This window comes from Desmodus rotundus, chromosome 13, assembly GCF_022682495.2.
Source record: "Desmodus rotundus isolate HL8 chromosome 13, HLdesRot8A.1, whole genome shotgun sequence".
In the NCBI taxonomy this organism is placed as follows: domain Eukaryota; kingdom Metazoa; phylum Chordata; class Mammalia; order Chiroptera; family Phyllostomidae; genus Desmodus; species Desmodus rotundus.
In genome coordinates, this window is record NC_071399.1 from 45,116,309 (window position 1) to 45,129,894 (window position 13,586).

General features: G+C 39.8%; 1 protein-coding gene across 1 annotated transcript in view; it reads left to right on the forward strand.

Annotated features, from left to right (window-relative positions):
* Positions 1–10,794, forward strand: part of LOC112311277 (zinc finger BED domain-containing protein 4) — a 266,073-nt gene extending 255,279 nt beyond the window's left edge. The window contains exon 7 of the mRNA XM_071220159.1: positions 10,354–10,794. The gene's annotated coding sequence lies outside the window, so the exon portion shown is untranslated. The remainder of the gene's footprint in view (positions 1–10,353) is intronic.
* The last annotated feature ends 2,792 nt before the right edge of the window (positions 10,795–13,586 follow it).

A 13,586-nucleotide genomic window follows, 5' to 3' on the forward strand; every position in this document is an offset into this window, starting at 1 on the left:
TGGTGATCCACTCTCTCATTCACACAATATCACCTTAGCCTTCCCCAATCACTCACTAAAATTTCAACCCACCTCAGATCTTTTTATTTCCCTTCTTTGCTTTTTAATCTCTACAGCACCAGCCACCTTTGCCTTTCTTAGTAATGTCATTTAGTGTCTGTCTCTTCCAATTGAAAATTAAGCTTCCTGCAGGAAAGAATTTTTGTCTATTTTGTTCATCTCTGAATCTTCAGCACCTAGAACTATTCCTAAAACCTAATAGGAGTTCAATAAATATTTGCTAAAATTAATACTAATGGGGGAAAATGCTAATATTATGAGCATTTTTAAAATGTGATTTTGTTCTGTGACTATTATTTATCATTATCCTGAAAGTTCTGTCCATTACAACTAGATATTAAATTTAAAAAATTAGTTTTAATTATTTAAAGAGAGAACTTTTCTATTATTTACAAACACTATGGCATTATACTCAAAAAACCCAAATGGGAAAATATACAATCACTTTAGAATTAGTAAGGGAGTTCAATAAATTAGCTAGGTACTCCTCAAACATATAAAAATAAATTATTTTTCTATCTACAGCGGTTAAGGGCTGAATTGTATTCCCCCAAATTCATATGTTGAAGCCCTAACTCAGCACCTCAGAATGTGAGCATATTTGGAAATACAGATTTTCAAAAAGTAACTAAATTAAAATGAGGCTGTTCTTATGGTGTACTCTACACCAATCTGACTAGTTTTCTTATTAGAAGAGCAAGTTTTGGCACAAGGAGAGATACCAGGTGTACGTGTACACAGAGGAAAGACCACATGAGGACACCACATGAGGAAGACCATCTGCAAGCCAAGGAAAGAGGTCTCTGAAGAAAACAAACATGCCAAAACTTTGATTTTGGACTTACAGCCTCCAGCATTGTGAGAAAATAAGTGTCTGTGGTGTTTTGGAGTATCAACTCTGGTAAACTAATGCAACTAGCACTAGCCAGTTGAAATATAAAATGGGGAAAATATTTTCATTCACCTAAGCCACACAGAAATAATATACCTAAGAATAACCCTACCCAAAAAACCCCAATATTTTGTTCTATTATTCTTTTTTTAAATTTTGTATTGTTATTCAATTACAGTTGTGTGCCTTTTCTCCCCATCCCTCCACCCCAACCCAGCCAAAACCCCCTCACTCCCCCACCTCCACCCTCCCCCTTGATTTGGTCCCTGTGTCCTTTAAAGTAGTTCCTATAATCCCCTCTCCTCACTGTCACCTTCCCACTCCCCCCTGCCCATTGTTAGATTGCTCTTACTTCAATGTCTCTGGTTATATTTTGTTTCCTTTTTTCTTATATTTATTATGTTTCAGTTAAAGGTGAGATCCTATGCTATTTGTCCCTCACCACCTGGCTTATTTCACTTAGCATAATGCTTTCCAGTTCATCCATGCTGTTGCAAAGGGTATAAGCTGCTTCTTTCTCTCTGCTGCGTAGAGTTCCATTGTGTACATCTACCATAGTTTTTGGATCCACTCGTTTGCTGATGGACACTTAGGTTGTTTCCAGTACTTGGCTATTGTAAATTGTGCTGCTATGAACATTGGGGTGCACAGGTTCTTTTGGATTGGTGTTTCAGGGTACTTAGGGTATAATCCCAGCAGCGCAATTGCTGGGTCAAAGGGCAGTTCCATTTTTAGTTTTCTGAGGAAATTCCATACTGTTTTCCACAGTGGCCTCACCAGTCTGCATTCCCACCAACACTGCACTAGGGTTCCCTTTTCTCCGTATCCTCTCCAACATTTGTTTGTTGATTTGTTTATGTTGGCCACTCTGACTGGTGTGAGATGGTACCTCATTGTGGTTTTAATTTGCAACTCTCTGATGGCTAGTGATGCTGAGCATCTTTTCATATGTCTCTGGGCCCTCTGTATGTCTTCCTTGGAGAAGTGTCTGTTCAAGTCCTTCGCCCATTTTTTAATTGGGTTGTTTGTCTTCCTGGAGTGGAGTCGTGTGAGTTCTTTATATATTTTGGAGATCAGGCCCTTGTCTGAGGTATCATTAGCAAATATGATTTCCCATACTGTTGGTACTCTTTTCATTTTAGTGCTGTTTTCTTTAGCCATGCAGAAGCTTTTTATTTTGATGACGTCCCATTTGTTTATTCTTTCCTTTATGTCCCTTGCTTTAGGGGACATGTCTGTGAGGATGTTGCTGTGTGGAATGTCAGAGATTTTCCTGCCAATGTTTTCCTCAAGGACTTTTATGCTGTTACAACTTATATTTAAGACTTTTATCCATCTTGAGTTTATTTTTATGGGTGGTGTAAGTTGGTGATCAAGTTTCATTTTTTTGCACGTAGCTGTCCAGATCTCCCAACACCATCTGTGGAAGAGGCAGTTCTTGCTCCATTTTATGCTCCTACCTCCTTTGTCAAATATTAATTGACCGTATAGACTTGAGTTTATTTCTGGGGTCTCTGTTCTGTTCCATTGGTCTATGTGCCTGTTTTTATGCCACTACCAGGCTGTTTTGATTACCGTGACCTTGTAATACAGTTTGATATCAGGTATTGTGATGCCTCCTGCTTTGTTCTTTCTCAAAATTGCTACAGCTATTCGGGATCATTTATGCTTCCATATAAATTTCTGAAAAGTTTGTTCTATATCTGTGAAATATGTCATGGGTACTCTAATAGGGATTGCATTGAATGCATAAATTGCTTTGGGTAGTATGGCCATTTTGATGATGTTGATTCTTCCAATCCATGAGCATGGTACATGCTTCCATTTCTTTGTTTCTTCCTTAATTTCTTTCTTCAGTGTTGTGTAGTTTTCTGAATACAGGTCTTTACCTCTTTGGTTAGGTTTATTCCTAGGTACTTTAGTTTTCTTGTTGCTATATCAAATGGGATTTTTTTCCTAATTCTGTTTCTGCAGTTTCGTTGTTGGTATACAGGAATGCCTTTGATTTCTGAGTATTGACTTTGTGTCCAGCTGTTTTGCCAAATTCATTTATTAGGTTGAGTAGTTGTTTGGTGGAGTCTATAGGATTGTCCATGTACATTATCATGTCATCTGGAAACAGAGACAGTTTCATTTCCTCCTTTCCAATTTGGAAACCTTTTATTTCTTTTTCTAGTCTGATTGCTGCGGGTAGGACTTCCAATACCATGTTGAATAGGAGTGGTGAGAGAGGGCATCCTTGTCTTGTTCCTGATCTTAGTGGGAAAGCTCTAAGTTTTTGTCCATTGAGTATGATGTTGGCTGTAGGTCTCTCATATATGACCTTTGTTATGTTGAGGAATGCTCTCTCTGTTCCCACTCTGCTGAGTGTTTTTTCAGAAATGGGTGCTGTATCTTATCAAATGCTTTTTCCGCATGTATTGATATCATCACGTGATTTTTGTCTTTGCAGTTATTGATGTGATGTTTTATGTTTATTGATTTGTGAATATTGTACCATCCTTGCATCCCTGGGATGAATCCCACTTGGCCATGGTGTATGATCTCTTTAATGTTTGCTGGATGTGGTTTGCCAATATTTTGTTAAGAATTTTAGCGTCTATGTTCATCAGCGATATTGGCCTGAAGTTTTCTTTCTTCCTCGTGTCTTTATCTGTTTTTGGGATTAGGATGATGCTGGCTTCATAAAAAGTGTTCGGGAGTCTTCCATCAGTTTGGATTTTTTCGAATAGTCTGTGAAGGATAGGGTTAGCTCTTCCTTAAATGCTTTGTAGAATTCTCCTGTGAAACCATCTGGTCCAGGGCTTTTGTGTGTTGGGAGCTTTTCGATTACTGCTTCAATTTCATCTGCTGTTATTGGTCTGTTCATGTTTTCTGCTTCTTCTTCATTCAGTTTTGGAAGATTATATTTTTCTAGAAATGTGACCATTTCACCTATGTTTTCAAATTTCTTGGCATACACTTCTTCGTAGTAATTTCTTACAATCCTTTGTATTCCTGTGGTATCAGTTGTAATCTCTCCTCTTTCATTTCTCATTGTGTTTATTTGGATCCTGTCTCTTTTTTTCTTGATAAGCCTGCTTAAAGGCTTGTCTTTTTTGTTTATCTTTTCGAAGAACCAGCTCCTGGATTCATTGATCCTTAGAATTGTGCTTTTAATCTATATGTTATTTAACTCTGCTCTGATCTTGGTTATTTCCTTCCTTCTGCTTGCTCTGGGCTGTCTTTGTTGTTGTTCCTCCAGTTCTTGTAGGCGTAGGGTTAGGTTGTTTGTTTGAAATGTTTCTATCTTTTTAAGGTAGGCCTGTATTGCTATGAACTTCCCTCTCAGGACTTCCTTTGCTGTGTCCCATAGGTTTTGGGTTGTTCTGAGTTCATTTTCATTTTTTACCAGAAAGTTTTTGATTTCTTCCGTAATCTCGTTCTTGACCCAGTCATTGTTTAATAGCATGCTATTCAGTCCATGATTTTGAGTGTTTTGGGTTTTTTCCTTTGGTGTTGGTTTCCAGTTTCAGTCCCTTGTGGTCAGAGAAGATGCTTGATATGATTTCAATTTTCTTGAATTTGTTGAGGCTTGCTTTGTGTCCTATCATATTGTCTATCTTTGAAAAATTTCCATGTACACTTGAAAAGAATGTGTATTTTGCTTCTTTGGGATGAAGCGCTCTATATATATCCGTTAAGTCCATTTCCTCTAGAGTATTGTTAAGTGACACAATATCCTTGTTGATATTTTGTTTGGAAGACCTGTCCATTTTTGACAGTGGGGTGTTAAAGTCCCCTACTCTAATAGTGTTGCTCTCAATATCTTTCTTGAAGTCCTCCAAGATTTTCTTTATATATTTGGGTGCTCCTATATTAGGTGCATATATATTTACAATGTTTATGTCTTCTTGGTGGATTCTTCCTTTGGGTATTATGCAGTGACCTTCTGGGTCTCTCTTTATGGCCCTTCTTTGGAAGTCTATTTTGTGTGATATGAGTATTGCTACCCCTGCTTTTTTTTCCTGTCCGTTTGCTTGGAAAATTTGTTTCCAGCCCTTCACTTTCAGTCTGTGTAAGTCTTTTGTCCTGAGATGGGTCTCTTGTAGGCAGCATATGTGTGGGTCATGTTTTCTTATCCATTCAGCTGTTCTATGTCTTTTGATTGGAGCATTTAATCCATTTACGTTTAAGGTTATTATCGATAGGTAGTTATTCATTGCCATTTTTTCCTACCTGTGTTCCTCTGTCTTTTCTTTTCCTTCCTTTCCTTAAAGCAGTCCCTTTAGCATCTCTTGCAAGCTGGTTTGGTGGAGCTGTATTCTTTTAGACTTCTTTTGTCTGGGAAACTCTTTATTTGGCCTTCTTTCTTGATTGAGAGCCTTGCTGGGTAAAGTAGCCTTGGTTGCAGGCCTGTGGTTCTCATTCCTTGGAATTTTTTTGCCATTCTCTTCTGGCTTGGATTGTTTCCAGTGAGAAGTCAGTTGCTAACCTTATTGCGGCTCCCTTGTATGTTACTTCCTGTTTCTCCCTTGCTGCCTGTAAGATCCTCTCTTTGTCTTGGAATTTTGCCATTTTAATTATGATGTGTCTTGCAGTGGGCCTCTTTAGGTTCCTCTTGCTTGGGACTCTCTGTGTTTCCTGGATTTGGGTGACTTTTGCTCTCATCAGATTAGGTAAACTTTCCATCATTACTTTTTCAAACAGGTTTTCTATCCCTTGCTCTTCTTCTTCTTCTTCTGGTATTCCTATTATACGGATATTGTTATGTTTCATGTTGTCCTGCATTTCCCTTATTATCTCTTCATTCTTTATGAGCCTCTTTTCCTTATCTTGCTCTTTCTGGTTGTTTGTTTCTAGTTTGTCCTCCAGTTCGCTGATCTGGTCCTTTGTTTCATCGAGCCTGCTTTTGATTCCTCCTACTGTGTTCTTCAGTTTAGAAATTGTATTCTTCATTTCCTCTTGGCCCTTCTTGATAGTTTCTATTTCCTTTTTCATGTTAATATAGTTTGCAGTGAGTTCATTGTATTTTCCCTGTAGTTTCTTGTAGTTCTCTGTGAGCACAGTGAGCTCAGTGATCTTCCTGATAACCATTGCTTTGAACTCAGTATCTGATAGTTGACTTGCCTCTTTTTCAGTTAGCATCCTTTCTGAGGCTTTCTCCTTTCCTTTCATTTGGGAATTGGTTCTTTGTCTTCCCATTGTTTGTGAGACTCTGCCTGCTAGTCTCTGTTTCTTAAATTGATGTGTTCTGACTCCCTGTGTTTATGGTATGAACTTCTATGGTAGAATGCCAATGGGATTCAGTGGTGCTGTCTCCTTAATCTCCTGTGCTCACTGGTCTTGAGCTGATGTTGATGGTTGTAACACAGTCTAACTCTGATCTTTTCAGCACTCCAGGTTTTATTGTCTCACCTGTGGGAAAAAGAGAATGGGTGGGGGATAGAATTGAAGGAGGGAAAACGGGAATAGAAAAGGAAAGGAAGGAAGGGAGAAGGCATAAAGAAAGATTGGAGGCAAGATAAGAAGGAATTTTAACAAAAGTTAAAACAAAATCATAAATAAAAGAAGGCAGGAAAAAGGAATAAAAGAGGTAAAGGATGGAAGGAAGAAGGAATAAAAAAAGAAGGAAGGACAGAAAGGAAGAAGGAATTCAGTGGGAAAGGGGGAAAGAAAAAAAAGAAAAAAAAAAGTCTTCTGCTGGCTTTAAACTGGTCAGGTTAGTTCTGCTGGTCTTCTCTGTGGAACGGGATGGGGTGGTTGGTAGGATTGGTTTCACTTTTCTCCCTTCCTGAGCCACATTCTTCGTTGTTTTCAGCCTGCAGGCCAATTCCTCATGGTCCTTCTGCTCCCCACTAGGCCTTTAGTTCACCTGTTGTGCTGTCCTTGAGTTACAGCAATTAGGGGCAACTCACACTCCCCCTTCTTGCTCTTTGCTGTCTTAGATGCTAGGGGCTCTCTTTGCTGCTCTGGGGTAGTTAAGCCCCCTACTGGGTCAAGTCTTTCCAAGGAATGCAGTCTCCCCTAGCCCTGCAGCTCCCCTGTGCTGGGTGTTCTGCCTTCGTCCTAGAGAGCCAGTAGGCCCTGCAGGGCTGTGTGTGCAGGGGCTAGGTAGGAGTTGTTCAGAACCAGTACTTTTAGGTGTGGTCCCTGGCAGGTAGCCAGGTGTTTGATCAGCTGATCTGTGGCTTTGGGCCTGGATCAATCATGGCCTGTCTTTCCGCTGCTTTGGGCCTAATTTGTGCGCGAGGCCGGCGGGACCAGCTGCTTTGGGACTGAGTCGCATGGGACAGGCCGTTCTGCAGCTTTGGGATCTAGTCATATGGCCAGTCTTTCTGCTGCTTTGGGCCTGAGTTGCGTGCACGCCTGGTCGCTCTGCCTTGAGCCTGTGCGTGGGGCAGCTAGCCTCTTCTCCGGGTGTGCACCCACCCACCGGAGGTTTCACGTGTGGGTGGCCAGCTGGGGTTTCAGTTTTGGGCCCCCAGTCCACTGATCTGGGTGCGAGCAACTGGGCTTCAACTGGGGCTGCTTATCCGGCGTTCACAGTCCAGGGGCTGAGGGGGGAGGGGCACCAGAGGCCTCGGCTGCTGTGGAGAGTTCTCTAACTAGCCCCTGATTGCCTCTATTTTCTTTTTCTTTTTGAGAAATTCTTCCTATTCAAGCCCCCCTGGTCCAAGCAAGCACCTGGCTGCTCACACAGCTCAGCCTGGCTCTCTCCCAAGAATCTTGCAGCAGACCGTGAGCCTGGGCCGGGGCTTCAGCCGCCCTGGTCCCTGCGCAGGTCCCAGGGACCTTATTGTCCTTAAGCACTCTTCTTACCATCAGATTTTTCAATGCCCTCTATCTTTGGTCTCCGAACTTCATATATGCTGGAATACCGTTGGCTGTTTGCTCTGCTTCTCAGATCAGCTAGGTGTTTCACTGGTTTTGAGGGGAAGTGGACTCTGCTTCCACCTATCTCACCGCCATCTTCTCCTAGCATCGACAACCCCATTATTCTTAACATCTGTCATCACCATAAGACTCTCGACAAGGGTAGGGACCAAGTTTGTCTTATCCCTCTTTGTATTCCTGTGCTTGGCACATACAGTAGTAGGATTATCGGCTCATGGCCACTAGAGAGGTATATGTCTACTATCACCAGACATTGGTGGTAACTGTGTTAAGAAATTAGATGTGGTCTCAGTTTTAATTATTTTTAAAATATATTTTATTGATTATGTTATTACAGTTGTCCCACATTTTTCTTCCCTTTTTTCCTCTGTGCACCTCCTCTCCAACCAGCATTCCCCTTCCCTTAGGTCATGTGTCATACATATAAGTTATTTGGCTTCTACATTTCCTACACTATACTTAACCTCCCCCTGTCTCTTTTGTACCTACCATTTATGCTTCTTATTTCCTGTATGTTTTCCCCCATTCTCCTCCCTTTCTGTCCCTGCTGATAACCCTCCATGTGATCTCTATTTCTGTAAATCTGTTCCTTTTTCAGTTGTTTGCTTAGTTTGTTTTTGTATTTGATTTTTAGGTTCAGTTGTTGATAGTTGTGAGTTTGTTGTCATTTTACCGTTCATAATTTTGATCTTCTTTTTGTTAGGTAAGTACCTTTAACATTTTATATAATAAGGGCTTGGTGATGATGAACTCCTTGAACTTTACCCTATCTGGGAAGCACTTTTTCTGCCCTTGCATTCTAAATAATGGCTTTGCTGGATAGAGTAATCTTGGAAGTAGGTCCTTGCCTTTCATGAATTCAAATACTCCTTTCCAGCCCCTTCTTGCCTGCAAGGTTTCTTTTGAGAAATCAGCTGACAGTCTTATGGGAACTCCTTTGGAGGTAACTGTCTCCTCTTCTTTTGTTGCTTTTAAGATTCTCTCATTATCTTTAATCTTGGCTAATGTAATTATGATGTGCCTTAGTGTGTGCTTCCTTGTGTCCAACTTCTTTGGGACTCTGAGCTTCCTGGATTTCCTGGATGTCTATTTCCTTTGCCAGATTGGGGAAGCTCTCTTTCATTATTTTTTCAAATAAGGTTTCAATATTTTGTTCTTCCTCTTCTCCTTCTGGCACCCCTATGATTCAGATGTTGGAATGTTAAAGTTGTCCCACAGGTTCCTAAGCCTCTCCTCATTTTTCTGAATTCTTGTTTCTTCATTCTGTTCTGGTTGGATATTTTCTTCTTCCTTCTGGTCCAAACTGTTGATTTGAGTCCCAGTTTCCTTCCCTTCATTGTTGGTTCCCTGTATATTTTGCTTTATTTCACTTTACATAGCCTTCACTTTTTCCTCTATTTTGTGACCATACTCAACCATTTCTGTGAGTATCCTGATTACCACTGTTTTGAAGTTTGCATCTGATAGGTTGGCTATCTCTTATTGCTCACTTCTGTTTTGGGAGCTTTTATCTGTTCTTTCATTTGGGCTTTTTTTTCTTTGTCTCAGCATGTCTGTTATTTTCTAAGGGGCAGAGCCTTATGTATTCACTAGGGCAGGTCATCCCACATTGCTGCATTGGGGTACTGTATGTGGGGTAGGGGTCTGAAAGGGAACAATGCCATTTTCTCAGCTCTCAGCTGGCTTTCAGTCACTTCCCCCTCTTCCCACAAGGAAATTGGGCCCTTCTGGTTCTGATTTTGGAGTGTGTGGACTTGTGTACAGTTTAGGACCCTGTGGTTCTCTCCAGTGAATTCCCCTGTGAAGCTAGGTGTTTCTCCCACCACCACAATTCCCACAGGCTTTTACACCCAGAGGTTTTGAAGCTTTATTTCCTTATGCTGGAACCCTGGGTTGTGCAGTCTGTCTCACTACCCAGTTGTTCCTCTCAGTTTCTCCATTTGTGAATGTAGTACTGTCTGGCCCTCCAGCTGCCACCTTGCCCACTCTGTCCTCTAGTTGCCATCTTGCTGTGTGTCATCTCTGGCCCAGAGACCCGTCTCTACCCCTCCTACCAGTCTGAATGAAGGTTTCTTCTTTAACCCCTTGGTTGTCAGACTTCCATACAGTTTTTTTTTTTTTTTAATTTGTTGTTGTTCTTCTTCTGGTTGTGTGAGGAGGAAAAGTGTATATACTTATGCCTCCATCTTGGCTGGAAGCCCTCAGTTTTTAATTAATTCTCATCCCTCCAGATCATATGGATTTGCTTTCCCTCATCTCATAATGATTTACAAAAAAAGAAAAAAAGAGTAATAATTTGAACCACATGTTCTTTAAATAAGTGAGTATTTAAGGCAAAGCACTTGTTATAGTGGAAATATCATACCCAATTATGGTGCATCTTAGCCTCAGAGGGCCACAGTGATCTCTCAATGACGATTCAAGTGCCTGCTCTCTGTACCATTGGTACCAGTTTTGAAGGACACTAGATGTAGATCTAGAAGAGAACCCTGGCCCTGCTGCTTCTTTGCTGTCTTCCCTTGCAGGTAACTTCCAGCCATCATCTACAATTTAAGACAATTGGATGTCATTCGGACTTTGGGAACTTTGCTGCTGCCTCTTCCAGAAGCCCTCTCTTCCAGATTACTAAATGGTGTTTCTCCTCATCATTTGAACCTCAGCTCAATATCACCTCCTCGTCCAGACCCAATCTATACCCTCAATTCCTATCTGGTCCCATCATTCTATTTGATTTTTCATGGCTGATCATCATCTAATATTTATCTTTTTATTTCTGGTATGAATTTTCACCTTTAGATTGCAAGTTCTAAGAAAGCAGGGATGTTCAATCTTGTCTGCAATCTTCAGGGCTGACAATCAGTCCCTACAACTATGTCCAGCAGAGAGAGGGTCGGTACAGAAATACTTGCTGAGAAAATAAAGGGAAAAATAAAGGGAATTCAAACTATTTCTTGATGTGAGATTATGCACAGAGTTACAGCTCCTGGCCCTGACCTTGATTTTTTAGAGGAACTGCCTCTTTTCCCTTCTTGTTTTTACAAGGAAGTAATTTTTTCCACTAAAGATTCCCTTACTCCTCTCATCAAAGGGGAAGAAATTTATTCAGTGATGATGGTGTGTGTGTCAGGGGGTGGGTAATAACCATTCTCTCAGTTTTCTGAGTTGAGATAATCTATCAAAAATCTCAAGAAAAAAAGGCCTTTCTTTACTCCTTTCTCTTGTAGCTGAACTACAAGAGAAAGGAGTAAAGGAGGGTATGGCTGAGGGGATTATTTCAGTTCTCAAACTGAGATCTATCCTGAAGTTAGCCTTTCTCTCAGGTGAAGTGATAAAGTACTTCATCTGCTGACCCATTTTTATTTATCAGTTGGTTTGTAAATCAGTCTGGAAACAGGGTAGTATTTTTAGGCACTCTTAAAGATCCCAGCAATGATTATTTATTACCTCAGTCCATTATATTGTTCATGCAGAATTAGAAGGCTACCACTCATAAAATGGGAACCTGACAATTTATTCCTTACTTGAAAGGGTAATAAATCCAGCTATTATAAAAGTTTGAGATTCATTGTTGCTATTGCAATCTTGACATAACTGCAAGTAGTCAAGGATGTTAAGATTAAAATATCATCTGCAAGGAAATACCAGGGAAATGCCCTCTTTGAATGGAGGAAAGCCATTAACCTGATTACAAAGGCCAGATCTTAAAAAGAGAAGCAGTTTGTATCAGATGCCAAGCTCTGTGTGTGTATGTGTTTTCTTGCACATGCGCAAAAGGTAAATTAGCCTTGCAGACTTATAGTGGACACTTGTGAAATATTGTGGACTTACCAATTTCAAATTGTGCATGACCCACAAAAAATTGTAATATGTGGGAAGAATGGAAAAGATCATATCTTTATATGGGAGACCAAATATTCCTAAATTGTTTCTTTTCCTAATAGAAATTTCCTTAAAGAAAAATAACCTAAAAGTTCATTTGGATACATAAACAAGCAAAAAGTGTAAAAAAGATTTTGAAAAGGTAAAGTAGTACAGAAAACATATATGGCAGTATTAAAATATGTTGTAGCATTACTTTAATTACACAATGTGCCATTGTTATAAATGAAGTTAAAATGACTACATTACATATAAAAAATTTAATGTGTGGCAAAGTAATAGAGAAATAATGAATTATTCAAATGTTGAGAATTGAATTTTCAGATTAAAAATTTACTTAAAACTTTATATACTGAAAAATAACATCTTAATGATTACAAATTTAAAAGTAAATGATTTAAAATGATACTATAAAGTTTTAATAAGGACCTCTATTTAAATAGGGAAAACTCTCTAATAAAAAAGCAGTTATATAAATCAAAAAGAAAAAATATTAAGTATATTCACATTGTTCTGCAGTCATCATCTTCATCCACCTCCAGGACTTTTTCATCTTCTTAAAATGAAATCCTGTACCCATTAAACACTAACTCCCTACTCATTAAGGTAAGGATCCCAAACCCAGGTCAAGACAGCCTTAGAATGAACACTAGCCCAAAGCAGGAACCCTAGAGACACTATAAAAGTCTTGTTTGAAATTGTGTCCTGAAACACTGTCTTCCCTAGAGCAATCTAGTCATATGAGCTATTCTAATAAGATCTCTTAACCTGTTATTTCTTCAGGAGTGGTGGGACTCAGAATGCCACATTTTCTTGGGAGATGAAATTGTTCTGTAACTCTTTTGATGGTATATTTAACTTGGTTTTGTCCCCTGTTCCTTCTTCCACGTCCCCAACCACTATGTGGATCTATAAAATTCCCCTTCCCTCAAGCAAGTGCTATGTCCTGGCATATGAAGCAAAATATACCTTTTATCATCTTTTTCTCCACCATTCCCCTGGAATTAAAGAAAACTCTTTTTTTGTTGTTTTCACTTGCTACAAACTTTAAAATAAATCACCTCCTGAAATTATTGTCACATCCCCAGTTTAGATGTTGTTTTTTTCAATAGTTGAGTTTTATCCACCACATACCAATTACTCAAATTCCTCCTATAATAGGCTACAAATGTCATTGTTTTCTCCTTCTGACCTTTTTCCCTGTCGAGTCGGCAACATCCCAGACCACAAAAATCAAACAGCAGGAATATTGTGGGGAGATATGACCAGATGACTTCATGATTACTCATATCACTTCAAACTGTCCCAAAGTCATGATCTGGTTAAGTTTTGTCATTGTGTTTGTCCCATATTTTAACTTAGGTCTCTCTCTCTCTCTCTCTCTCTCTCAATGTTTTTCTGTATTTATGTTGCACAAAGTTCCATTTCCTTCCCAGGAGATGTGTCCTCTAGACCAAGTCTCTTTGATGTAGGTTGCTTTAAAAAAAAAAAAAAAGAGGCCTTAACACTTACCTGTTGATTCCTCCAGGGGCCAGGCCACCATCCACCTTGCTACTGGATGGTGTCAAAAGTTCTCACAACCCCATCTCACTACTTCTCCAACTTCTGCTCCCAGGCCCTGAGGAATCCTACCCAGTTTTATGTGTGGGGTAGGATATTAAAGAAACCACACAGCAACACCAAAATTCCCATTTAGAACCATGTGGGTAATAGCCACCTCCCTTCAATCCATACTGCACACTTTACCATTCCCCTTCCCAGTCCTCTTTTGTTTACATTTTTAACCATGTGTGCAATGTTTGTTGCTGCCCTGACCCATAGAATGGAAGGAAGCCCTATGAGATCCAGATATGATTTTATTTATTTTTTATCTCCTCTA